The 13009-nt window shown below is 42.7% G+C and overlaps 1 long non-coding RNA gene across 3 annotated transcripts in view; it reads right to left on the bottom strand.

The window, feature by feature from the left end:
- Positions 1–2299: 2299 nt before the first annotated feature.
- Positions 2300–13009, bottom strand: part of LOC101693971 — a 31280-nt gene continuing 20570 nt past the window's right edge. For all 3 annotated transcript variants that reach the window (XR_200194.3, XR_006601348.1, XR_006601349.1), the window contains 3 exons: positions 8471–8569; positions 7037–7151; positions 2300–3373 (listed from right to left, as the gene is read on the bottom strand). This is a non-coding gene — a long non-coding RNA (uncharacterized LOC101693971). The remainder of the gene's footprint in view (positions 3374–7036; positions 7152–8470; positions 8570–13009) is intronic.

Genomic DNA, 13009 nt, shown 5'->3' with positions numbered 1-13009 from the left:
GAAAACGACTGAACCTTTACTTATATCTCAGTTTACTCACCTGTAAAATGGGCTTCATGGGGCTAGCAGATCTTGTCATTGCCCTGCCCTTCCCTACCACCATACCCCTTCCAACTGCGTTCTTTGCCTTAAAAGCCTTTTCTGGTGGCCAGAGACACCATATGCTTTCTCATCTGGCAGGCTGGCAGCCGCTGAGGATTCATGCTCCCCAGAGACACTCTCAGCCTGTGAGGCTGGGAGCTGGTGTTTAAGTTGGTATTGGTGGGGCGCCTGGTGGCTCAGTGGGTTAAGCCTCTGTCTTCGGCTCAGGTCATGATCCCAGGGTCCTGGGATCGAGCTCCCTCTCTCACTCTCCCTTCTTGTGTTCCCTCTTTCGCTGTCTCTCTGTCAAATAAATTTTTTTAAAAAATCTTGAAAAAAATAAAAATAAATTGGTATTGGTATATAAATACCTCCGTTCCCTTACCTCTTGAGTGACATAACTGTAAGACGCAGGCTGTATATTGGCCCCCAGATTTCTACAGCAGATCGGGCTCCAGCCGACCACAGTGGTAGCTTGCATCATAGCGCACGCACGCTTTCCTGGCTGTCTTCCTTCTTTATCTTATTGCCCGCTCACCTTCTGGAGTTCCCTGAAATCATCTCCCAGATCGTTTCAGAGACTGACTTTTTCTCATTTGTCTTGGGAAGCGGAGGGCAGCCTTTTTCTTACTGGTCTCTACTGGTCATCTCCCCCAATAAATATAGTTTTTTGGTTTGTTTTTCAACCCTGTGGTCAGAGAGAGCCTACAAATCTACACATAAGTTTTTCCAGCTCCCAGATATATTTGTTCTCTCTTCACAGCCAACCCCAAACTCCTGCAGGGATCCTTCCCAAGGTAGTCTGCATCTCTGTTATTCAACCCTAGCAATATCCTAGGACTATCATTTGAAAACTCCATATTTAGGACAGTGAATTAAGTTTGTATGTTGTTATTTCCCTTCTGAAGCTGGTAGATTCAGCTCCATATCATATTTCTACAATGTGATGGATCAATACTAGGATACTAGGTTCTGACAGAGTAAACCACTTACTGTCCCCTAGGATAACAATCCCACATCTCCAAGGACAGCACGGCGAACTTCCTTATTAGAAATTCCATTTAATTCTTGATTTTCAGTACATAATTGGGGATATTGCCACAGAGGAAGAAAAAAAAAAAAAAACCCATGATTCAGGTTTCATCTCTTAACCTTGGAGAGTCTTATAAGAATCTAGGCATTCAAAAAATGAGCAACTATACACCAAGGGGTTAGGGTTCCTTGGTAATGGTACTAGCTGAAAATTACCACTTATTAGTAGGAAGAAGTCTAGAGCTTGTTAGCAGATTTAGTTGGAACAGAGGTGTTAATGAAAGTGGTATTTGCATTTATTTCTCATCAAGGGTAAATGAAACTACATAGGAAAGTCAGGTCAAGTTCATCTTCTGGGGGAAAAACAATTCAGAGCACCTACGCTCTTAATAGAGAGACAGTCACATAAGAATAACAACCAATATTATTATGAACCCTCATTATCTTAACTCCAGTTTTTGGGACAGGGCAGCCACACAAAGGAGAATCTGTAAGTCAAGGCTCCTGGGAGTCACACCCAGAGATCCCATGGGATCATGGTGCTTTGCGTGGACGGCCATTTTCTGGATGGCAGTACCAGCATCAAGTGCCTCTGGAGAGCTGACTCCTCTCCAAGTGTCCATAATCCACAGGAAGTCTGGTCATTCTGATGTGTCATTCGGGGTAACACTAGTTTCAACTCTTCCCCTTTTTAATCAGCTCAAAGTCAGCCCCATTTCAGTGCTGATGGGCCAGCACCATCCTTAGGGAGTACTCATGATCTCTTTTCTGCTTATTTAAGGAATTTAGGAATGCCTGGTAGACAGCATCTTATTGGAACCAATGAGGCTACATAAAGCTTAAGGGACATTGACAAACCTGCTCTTGGCTTTCATAGAATGTCTCCCTCTGGTGTCCTGGGCAGCTCCATAACTTGCCCATGGAAAGGGCTGCTTCAGAAAATTGCACTCTTCATGGTGGCAATTCAGTCCCACATCTGAGTCCTTGCTGGTAAAAGGTATTTAAATTTAAAAGCATATTTTGATGTAAAGTCTATAGAAACCCGCCCCCTCTCAGTTACGTGGATACTCGCGCCAAGCTGAGACCTTGGGGCTGGCGGCTTCATGCCGATTTCGTTTTCCCATTCAATCCATTTTCACTGAAAAGGAGACATAAGCAGTGAAGCCAATATAGTTTTATTGGATCCAATGCACTGCCACTAAAACAAATATATGTACACTCAGGCCAATACACTTTTATTAAAACAAATAGAATTTAATTCAAACCAGCATTCAATACGTTTTCTCAAAGCAATGAAATTAAGCTCTACCAGTACTTCTGCTCAATATGTTTTCCCAATCAAATCCATTTGAACAAAGTGAAATATATTTATCATAGATAACACATTTTTATTAAAAACAAATTCATTGAAACCAAGTTTCCCTTTGAACTGATAGATAGAAATTCTAACCAATTGTACAATTAGATCATAGGAACGGATGTATTTTTACTTTAGCGAAAAGCATTTCTATTTAGGTCCACTTTAAAACACACTAATGAATAATCAAAGTTGCTCCAACAATGTCTTTAATGGAGTATTTTCTCAAAAGTATGTCCTTTGGGGTTGAAGTACAATCTTGAAAACAAAAAACACTTAGGGAAAAAGAATAGTATTGGGAATATGATTACAATAAATTCAGATTGGTAATGAGTAAATCTTTATGTCTACCTACGTGCACTTAGAGTGAAGTTGTTTCGCGTGCAAATGAATAAAGAAAGATGTGCCTGGGGACATTTTGTAGTCATGTTTGCTTCCAAACCACATCACCCAGAAAAATCCTTCCTTATTGGTGTTCAGACATATTATAAATGTCCACCTGTCTGACCTTAACTAGGAATTACTGTGCATGGGAAGAACTTGATGGAAGGGGAGGGCGTATATTAAGATAGCTCTCTGGAGATTTCAGTCTTTGGTGTCTAGATCGCAAGCTGTGTTAGTCTTCCAAAGAACCACAGAGAGGGAGAGTGACTTCCAAATACCACACACCTTCTGGGGAACAGGAACAAAGTCACCGCATACAAGCGAGAGCTCCAAATGTGTTCCATCTCTATGCAGGACCATCGAGTAGAGGCAGAACCTCACGTAGAGGGTCTAGAGAATCTAGAGTCCACTCCCTTCAGGGAATATTGGGGCTCCACTCAGTTGCCAACGTGAGCCCCGTCTTGTCTGCCTCTTCAGTGATCCCCACATCCACCTTCTTCATTCTCTCCTACCTCGATGCTGCAGGATGTAAGGACAGAAATGAAGAATTTTACCGCCTTCTATAAGCAGCCTGGAAAATACTGTTTATATCAAGCTTGTGTGTTTCAGTACTATTTCCTCCTTCTGGCCTGGAAAAGTGTACAAAGTGCAGGTTATGTCTACAAGTCATTGGACAAATAAATTATTAGCCTCTGGGGCACTCAGGTCTTAATGGACTAAACCTGCCCTCCCTGAAACACCTCCCTGAAACGACTGGTCACCGAAGACACCTTGAGAACAGTTAGCACAAGATGTTCGGTACAGAATTGCTTATAAAAGTATTAGAATCCCGAATATCTAGCATGCAGACAATTGGCTAAATACATTGGAATAACATTTTCCTGACACATTCTCTAGTATTGACATCACCACAGTAATGCAAGCATTCAAAGTGATATTATAGAGAGATTTACTGAATGGGACATATTTGCGTTATTAAATTTTAAAAACATCTAACAAAACAAAATAGACTCGTGTGCCAAAGATATACACACACAAGAAGCTGAAGACAACACTGAAATGTGAATATTGGTTAAGTGAATGTGGGGTTGGAGATTTCTCTTTTTTCAAAAATCTGTATTTTCTAAATTTTCTGCATTGCACATGTATTACTTCTGATACAAGAGAGATTTATTTACAAAGTGATTATTTTTTAAAAGATATGTTACATGCAAACAATGAATCACAGAGCACTACATCAAAAACTAATGAGGTACTGTATGGTGACTAACACGACATAATAAAAATACATAGATAAATAAAAGATGGTGTTAAATCCAACCTAAAGGTAGTGTCCATGTATGGGGTCTGCCTCTGTAGCCTGAAATCCCCCCATCCTTTCAGACAAGGGAATATCCGTGTCACAAAGACGAAGGTCTTTTTGTAAGACTCTATTTGAAAGCTTTGTTCAGCTAGCTGTCCAACATGCACTTATACAAGGACCCAAGTAATAAATTCTTCCCTGAGTTTGTTCTAGGAAGCAGTGGTTCAGGAAAAAAAAGGAATATTGTCAGATGATATAAACAATAAATATCACCCCAGATTTTCCCTTTTGCCTTAGCCCAGAGCTGAGCTGTTCTAATGTTCTCATCTTAGACTTCTGGTAACATCTGAAACTTTTCCAGTGATTTCAATTCTCTTTTCTTCCTCTAGCATTCTGTGTTTTGTTGTTGTTGTTGTGTTTACTTACAGAAGGGATCCATATTTATTTTGGAAATAAATTTGTATTACTAAAAAATATTTATAAAAACAAATCCCTAACAAATATAACTATTTGACCATGATGATGCACAGAGAGTTCCTACCTCCTTCTTGGGGACACAGAGCCCCAGTGACACCAGGTGAGTAACGCCTGAGGAGGAGTCCTAGGGAGAAGTTAAATGTGGAAGGTATGAAATCTACTTGCTCAGGTGCAAGATCCTCTGTCCACTGCTTGGTGCTGGGAGGGACGGGCCAGCTTCTGGGGCTGGGGGAATAGTTGGGTCACCCCCCCTGCAGCCAGGAGGCCTTGGACAGTGAGCCCCAAAATGGAAGGTGTCCTCTGTCCCCCACTAGGACCCTCCATGTGCTCTTCTGGGCAGGGTTTACTCTTCTGGGCTTCCTCGTGCACAGGGCTCCTGGTCATGGGGTCAACCCCTTCAGTTCAACTGGGTCCTTATTCGGTGTTTTCTTTGTCTTTTTTTTTTTTTTTTTTTAAGATTTTGTTTATTCATTTGAGAGAGAGAGAAAAAACGAGAGCAGGAGCAGAGGGAAGGAGGAGAGAGAGAGGGAGAAGCAGGCTCCCCACTTGAGCACGGAGTCCGATGCAGGTCTCAATCCCGGGACCCAGGGATCACAACCTGAGCTGAAGGCAGACCCTTAACCCACTGAGTCACTCAGGCGCCCATATTCAGTGTTTTCCTGTGTCCGCTGGGAGAACAAAAAACGGGGACAAGAAGAAAGAAGGAGAGAGGGATGGTTTGGTAGCTGGGGGCAGAGAGAGAAATACAGACAAGCAGAAACAGAAGAGACGATACAGAGTCCACAGAACATGTTTAATTAATACTGACATTTCTCCAGCTGCAGTTGAAACCCCGGGTGGAAATAATTGCTGTTCATTGTATTGTTTTAGATGAAAATGGTAGAAATAAATGGAACTGTCAGAGTCGTAAACCTTCCCAACTTCATTAAAAATAAAGAGTTAAGAAATGAAAAGCAGTAGGCAAGGAGGAGGGAGTGCTCCAAGATTTCTCCCCCCTACCGACCCCCTTGAAGGCAACGTTCCCAACCAAACTTGGCAACCAGGTGTCCCATTTTCTGCCCTGCTACCAAGAGTGACTTCATTTGCTCCTCCCTTGGGAAGGGTGGCTCCGAGCCCCATAGCCCACCTCCAGGGCAGGCCTCTCCGTGCACGGCTTCATGGACCCGTTCCTCTCCCCACTCTGCTTCAAAGCATCCCACTCACCAGACCTTCCTTCAAGTCTGGGAAAACGTCTTCTCCAGAAGCTGTCCGTGCACGAGCCCGTCTAAACTCTTAGCAACTCTCTGAGGTCTGAGAGAGAGCAGCTTCGTTCCAACCTCTTTCTCCATCACTTTTTTTTTTTTTTTTTTTAAACCAGAGACCTAATAAGCAGCCCCGCTGTGCTTTTATATCATCCCCTTTCATTTCCTCCCCCTGCCCTCGGGTGGGGGTGCCAGTGTGCGGCAATGTGGATCCAAAACGGACCAACAGGAGGAGGCCGGGCCCGGAGCGGACAGGAAGAGGGCCAGCCCACTCTCGCTCTCTTTCTTCCTTTCCGCCCCAGTATCCTTCCCATGTCCCCGGGAGTCCAGCCTCAGTCTGTGGGGTTTCGGAAGTCACCGAATCCAAAGTGTGTGGTCTGCGAGGGAGAGAGCGGGGCAGACCCACCATGGAACTGAGAAGTGTCCCAAGACACATTCCGCGGCGCAGAGAGCAAGTCCCCCAGGCCATTGTCGTCTGCTGCTTCTCCTTGCATGGGACAGGGCCAATCACCTACTTCTAGCAAATTCATAGATCCTATTAGGAAAATGTGTTGAAACATGGAGGTTTAACTGTTGATCAAGACACACAGGGTGGTAGAAAGAGTACGGATCTGAGAACAAGCTTTGGTTCAAAGCTGAGACGAAACTACTAACTAACCACTCAGCCAGGGGTCTTGGGGGAGTTAACCACTCTGAACCTCAGCTTCCTCATCTGTAAAATGGGACACTAGCACATAGTGGGCTTTCAATATGTATTTGGTGAATTGAAATTAGAGTATTCTAACTCATTTGGGTTGCTGGTTTAAAATAAACAGAATATCCCAATTCCCATTTATCTGAAATCCAATTGTCCAGTTTGGAGTTCCAAAGGCAGCAAAGGTCTTAATGGCTGAATGACATTGGGGTAATCTAAAATGTATTAGGAGAACTGCAGGCTCCACGATGATGGTATCTGGGAGGCCACGAGCCATGCATATAGGGAGACCTCTCTGTTAGACCGTCTTAATTTCTAGGACCACTCAGTTATAAGTTCTGGTATGTGTGAATGTGCATGCACACACGCGTGCAAACACACACACACACGCAAGACCAAGGAACTCATGCTAAAAGGAGGGGTGAAAATCATTGCATTCCACCAACATGAGCTCCTACCGAACTTACCGTAACCCTAAGTTCGTTCCCTAATATCCCAGTAGGCAAGATTGGCCACAGGCTTTTAAATAATGTATTTCTTTTCCAAACACTGGCAGGCGTTTTCCTGAAATCCAGAAGCGTTCTGTCAAGAAGAAAAAGGAACTAAGTACGCCGAAGATCAGTGGCATCTCTCCGCTGTTTCATCCCATCGCAACCTCCACAAAACCAAGCCTGTCCTTGCCCTGTCCCCGACGGCTGTGCCAGCCGAGGGAGTGAATTGGGACACATTTCGGTTTTAGATGCTGCTAATGTCATTTGGGCAAATTAGCTTACATGGCTGGACCTTGTGTTCCAGGCAGAGAGAATGTTCTTTTCCTGTCAGAATCTCCGACAGACAGCCCAACGGCATGGTGAAATATCAGTAACCTCTTAACATTTTTCTTGATTTCTTTAAGAGTGAACATTAGACATATTAAGAACAACAACCCAATCATTAAGCCCTGTGCGGTTCTCCTAGGAGCCAGCTCTATCGCTGTAATCAGATTATGGACAACTCATTCTCATCCCGGCCATTTATCTTCTTTGTTTATGCACGCACCAAGTGGCATTTGTCTTAGCATCAAAAAATAGTAATCAGAATTGAGAACAACAAAAGACCTTTCATTATTTACGGTGTTAACTAACGTCCATTTGCTTTCATTAGTTTCCAAACAACAAGGACACTGGTTCTGATTAAACCTGGCATGTGTTAATTATATCCGAGGTCTGGGTTTGTTTTGTCCATAATAAAGGATTACTTAAGGGTGAAGCCCGAGTGAAATTTGAGGTCCTGGGCCTCAGAAGTCACCCACCTGCCTGCGCTTCCTCAGTGAAGGTTTCCAGTCTCCGAATGGCAGAAGCGGATGTGAGCTTGTTACAGAAAGTTACGTTTTGGGGGGGTTTTGTTTTGGTTTTAAGCCTTCAGCTTTATCACCCGTTTTATGGGCTGGAGTTAAATGGCAGTACAATGCAGTTTGCTCTCTTACGGCTCGGCACTAACAGCCATCATGAGCCATAATTAGAAGTAAAACCACCACATAAATAACGTGGCAGAAAAATTGCCCCTATGATGAGCCAGACTTTGGCTACGGGAAACTTCAGGGGTCCCCAGTATCCATCATACTTAAGGGGCACTGCGTGGTTTTGTCCATATTTGTCTTACTAAAGCCAAAATGGGAGCCGTTTCGACTTTCAAATAAGCTTTTAAAACTATACGATGCCGGTTGAAACAGACTGTCTGCTACTAAGTGTGATGTAGAAAGACTTCGCCTGGCGGTCAGAACAGCTGCACAGGCTGGAAGGGAGAGGGCGGGAGCCCAGAGGCAGAGAAAGGGAAAACGCAACTGTCCAGGAAGAGCTGGACCTCCCCCAACAGGGAGCTGGAGAAATATTTCTCTCCAGAAGGGAAAAGTTCCTGCATACCATGAAGCACGGAAGGTCACACACACGCCAGCGGAACGGGGCAGCTGGGTTGCCTTCAAAGGCTTCTTCCGTGACTTCCACTCCGCGATGAAGCAGGATCTGGGAGACAAACGTTTTTGAGCACTCGGCGTTTTACATTCGTTTTCTGTAATTCTCATAGCAGCCTTAGGAAGTCAGAGAAAATAAAATAGAGGCCCGTGCCTGAAAGCAGCCCTGAGGACACAGGTCTGGCGGTCGGCTTTTTGCATGTGGCCTGCCTATTTCCAAAGAGCCAGTAGATAGGAAGTAACATGAGGGTGTCGTCCTACGCTGATCAGAACGAATTCTTCTTCCTGGTCAGTCTCCCTCACACAAGGAATTAGGAGACAAACCAAAGAGAGTAAACCCCTATTAGAAGGAACATGCATTGCAGTAGACAATGTTTTTCCAAAGCCTGCCTCACTTAAAAAATATATATATATGTTAGTACATTCACTTTCTTTTAAAAAATAAGTCCCATGTATTTTTCTATAGATCAGCCAGAATACTTAAGGCCTAATCTTCACGTGGAATGAAAGAGAATGTTCCTCTGAGTATTCTAAAAGCCCACACGTGTTCTCTAAAGACGATGGTTTGCTTCCATTCCTTCCTTCCTTTGCAAAAACAAACAAATAAAAAAAAAGATAAAAGCAAAACAAATTGATCAAAAACGTGGTGTTGAGAGCTAAAACAAACCTAAAACAAACCAATTATTGTGTCTGGTAGTAAGCAGTGCATTTAGTGAAATGGCTTGAAACTCACGCAGGTAACCGAGCTCCTTTTCACATACGGGTTTTTGTCTGCATTTATATCTCTGGAAACCACATACAGTGTGACACCGCCGTTTTTTTAATTAAGATATGAAGTGCTCATTTTTTTGTGGACCTGCTATAGTCTAACAAATTTACTACACGTCTCAGAAAACACATAGCTTTGCCAAAGTTGGTGAGTAGCCCAGCATGGTTTATCTCCAGCCCACAGCTCTTTCCCTGAATTCAATACTGCAGGCACAATTTAATGCAAACCCAATTTATGACTTAATGCTCTAGGGACCGTAGTGGGAGATTGTTACATTATTCTTTTCTAATCCTATTTGTGTTTTAATTTGCTAAGTCTGTAATGAGGTGCATGCCTTGAATAGATTCAAGATCTTTCACATTGCTTTTGACTTTGTTTAATATAATAGATTTTACAGTTCGCATTAAATACCCAGGTGCTACGGTCAGTATTATCTCTTTATTTTCTCAACTAGAGTGAATAAAATTACACCGTGAAAGTAATTGTGTACATGTTTCCTTGTTTATTGTAATGGTTTATTTCCTATTATAATTCTTGATTCAAATTACATCTAGTTCTCCAAAAGTCAATTCCCCACGGGCTCCTACTTCCCCTTTCCATGCGACTCTTACTCTCTGAAGAGAATGAAGGCTTGGCTGACATTTGATTAGTTGAACAATAACAAAACAAGTTTTCTCATCTAAGTTATGATGCTTCGATGAGGTGGAAAGGAAGAAAGCGAGGAAGGGAGGGAGGGAGGAGAGGAGAGGAGAGAGGGACAGGGGACGGGAGAGGGGACAAGAAGGGAGGGAAGGTGCTGTGTCACCAAATGCCTGCTATTTTATGTGTGGTGTTCAGCTGAACTGAACCGTCGCTAATCAGAGCTGCTACATCTCCCAACCCCACGGTGTGTCATTTGCCGTCCATAACTGTGTTATAGCCAATTATAGCTAAATTCTCTGTTCTGTATGCACAATCAAAGGGTGTCTGGAATGCATTTTGCTCTTTTCTGAATCCTATTATTGCAGACATGTTTATTACATTCAGAAGATGGCTTTCTGAAATTACACTGGAATTGCACCACCCACCTGCCATTTTCAAACAAAGGGACCTAAACATTTCTTAACGAGGAGAAAGTTCATTTGGCTCTTTCCTGGTAACCCTCCCCGCGTTATTTCCTCCCGTAACCATTTTTGCAAAATGTGTTGCCCCAGCCTCTATGTATTTGTAAAACAATATCTAAGCTCGCCAGTCGCTGTTTATTTTTAAATTAATCATAACACGGCAGGTCAAAAAAGGAGTTGTAGATTCGCTGGTGGTGCCTGTGGTAGGTGCTTGTTGCAGTTTTCGCTGCGAAATTCCCCTCGGACTATGTACAAAGGGATTGTAAAATGGATCCGAAATTATAAGTATTCGATAGCCCTGAAATAACTCCTTTAGGCTTCCTGTCAAAGAAAAAAAAAATTCAAGTTCTGTCTTTAAATTTCATTGGGGGCCATTTTAAGAGCAAAGTGAATGGTGTTAGAAAGACACATGATATCTATTTGAAAACATAGCACCTCATCATTAATTATTAAGGGAAAACGAAAGTCTTTCTAAACCAAATGCTTTGCTTTTCCCTTCTACTGAAGTTTATACTCTTAAATTCCCCCCTCCCAATACACATACACAACATACCCAAGCTTACTTTATTACTGGTATTTGCCTCGCAGAGCCAGGGGATATTACTACCTTTTTATTTGCTATTTTTACAGGACCCAACAAAAGTGCTTTTAAAATATATAACCACTTAATTCAAGTCAAGCTTCTTCAATACTCCTTTCATTCAAGCCCTTTCTAATTTGTTTTCCTCCAGCCAGGAGCCCGCAGAAGACACTGTGATTTATGTTTTCATTTATTTATTTTATTTGGGCTTTTCATTTAAGAAAAGAAACTCTGCACTGCCCCTACCATCCTCAATTCTGCATCATCTGCCCACTCCGCCCCTTTGTATTTGGACCATTAAGAATTTCTCAAGGCTGGACGTTGGAGTCTTAAACAGATTTCTTTGGAGCTTTGACCATGATCTGGAGAAGGTGTGGCTTGGGATGCTTCTGGGTGCACCAAGGGTCAGGGGCTTTTTTATACAACTCAGGGGGGGGAAATTCAGGGAGGAATTCTGCCTTTCCCCAGGGATGAAAAATGCTTTGCTATGGAGCTTACATTTCTACAAAGACTAAAAGTGTGTGCCTTGGAAGCAAGAAAGATATCACTGTTCAAATCAATATGTTGTTTTTGTATGGGAGCTGGGGATCGGGTGGAGGAAATTGCTAGATGGCATTTAAGAGCTCGGCCTCAACAGTCCAGCCATGTGGGTTTGAGTCTTGGTTCCAATTCCTACCCAGAGGCCTTGAGTGAGTTACTCCTCTCTACACCGATTCATTGATCCAACCAGTCAGTTGGCAAATACTTAGTGGGTACCTACCATAGGCCAGGCACTGAGTTAGGCACAGTGGGTAACAGGTAACAACATAGATGTGGTTCTTGCCCATATGAATCTAGTGGGGCTGACAGATAGACCAACATTTACAATAAAATGTGGTGAGCGTGATAATCGAGGAAGCTAGGGAAGCCTTCTGGAAAAAGTAATATGTGGGTGAAATGAAATCAGTATCCTCCCATGTAAAATAGAAGGTCATCTACCTGCCTCATGGAGGCGCTATGAGAAAAAGGGTGGTAATGTCCAACAGGGCTTTGTGTTGCTCCTCACATAAAGCCAAAGGCTGGTTCAAAAAAAGAAAAAAAAAATCAGAAAGTGATAAGTGATTTTTGTCATTATTGCTAAGAATCATTCCAGGATTCCCCCCAAAATTAATATTAAAGAACCACATTTCACTATTTTTTTTTTTTAAAGGAGGCTTCATTTACAGTGTGGAGCCCATTGTGAGGCTTGAACTCATGACCCTGTGATCAAGACCTGAGCTGAGACCAAGAATGGGACGCTTAACCCACTAAACCACTCAGGTGCCCCCACATTTCACCTTTAAAAAGACACAGACTTTACCCTGTAGTTCCTGTTCTTAACAGAAAGAACTAAACACTTATGTTGTCTGTAGAACATGAAAGTAAATTTGAAGATAAATGAACTAAACTTAATAGACTCTCTCTAGTAAACATCATCAGCAATTGAGTCTTTATCAAACACCAACTTCTCTAGGGCAGAGAGGATCTGGCAACTCAGTTCCACCCACCTCAAAAGGGCACTCATCCTCCCCACTGAGTCTCGGACATTCCTAGCAGAATAATGCTCCTTCAAAAGGTTCTTACCAGTTTAAAAGGTGATAACATTTACTTTCATTTGAAGATAGCCAGGAAGCACTTTTAGACAGAAGTTTACACACTGGGAATCGTATTTGTTCATTATAGTTTCAGGAATGCACCTGAACAGAGACAAACTTTGGCCTTGCTTAACCATAAGAGATCATGGTTCATTCCAGAAGGTGCTATGTCTTGGTGGATGCACTGTGGGTTATGGAGTTCTCCAATACAATTCCTGAAGATATATCAAGCACTGATGCACATGATCTTTTATTACTTATACAAATACTACACATATTTGGGGGAAATCATCTCTTAGTTGAACTGCACCAGAATTCATCTTAGGAGAGAGAACTATCATCATTTTAGCAAGTACTTATATGGACCATTTGCTTGCTTTTGGATTGGGTCCAAGACAGTGGTCAATTGCTCTGCCTAGTAGCAGAT

Source organism: Mustela putorius, unplaced genomic scaffold (assembly GCF_011764305.1).
Source record: "Mustela putorius furo isolate JIRA1106 unplaced genomic scaffold, ASM1176430v1.1 tig00003845_pilon_pilon_pilon, whole genome shotgun sequence".
Taxonomy (NCBI): domain Eukaryota; kingdom Metazoa; phylum Chordata; class Mammalia; order Carnivora; family Mustelidae; genus Mustela; species Mustela putorius.
The sequence above is the reverse complement of the archived record's forward strand: the minus strand, read 5'-3'. Positions and strand labels throughout refer to the sequence as shown.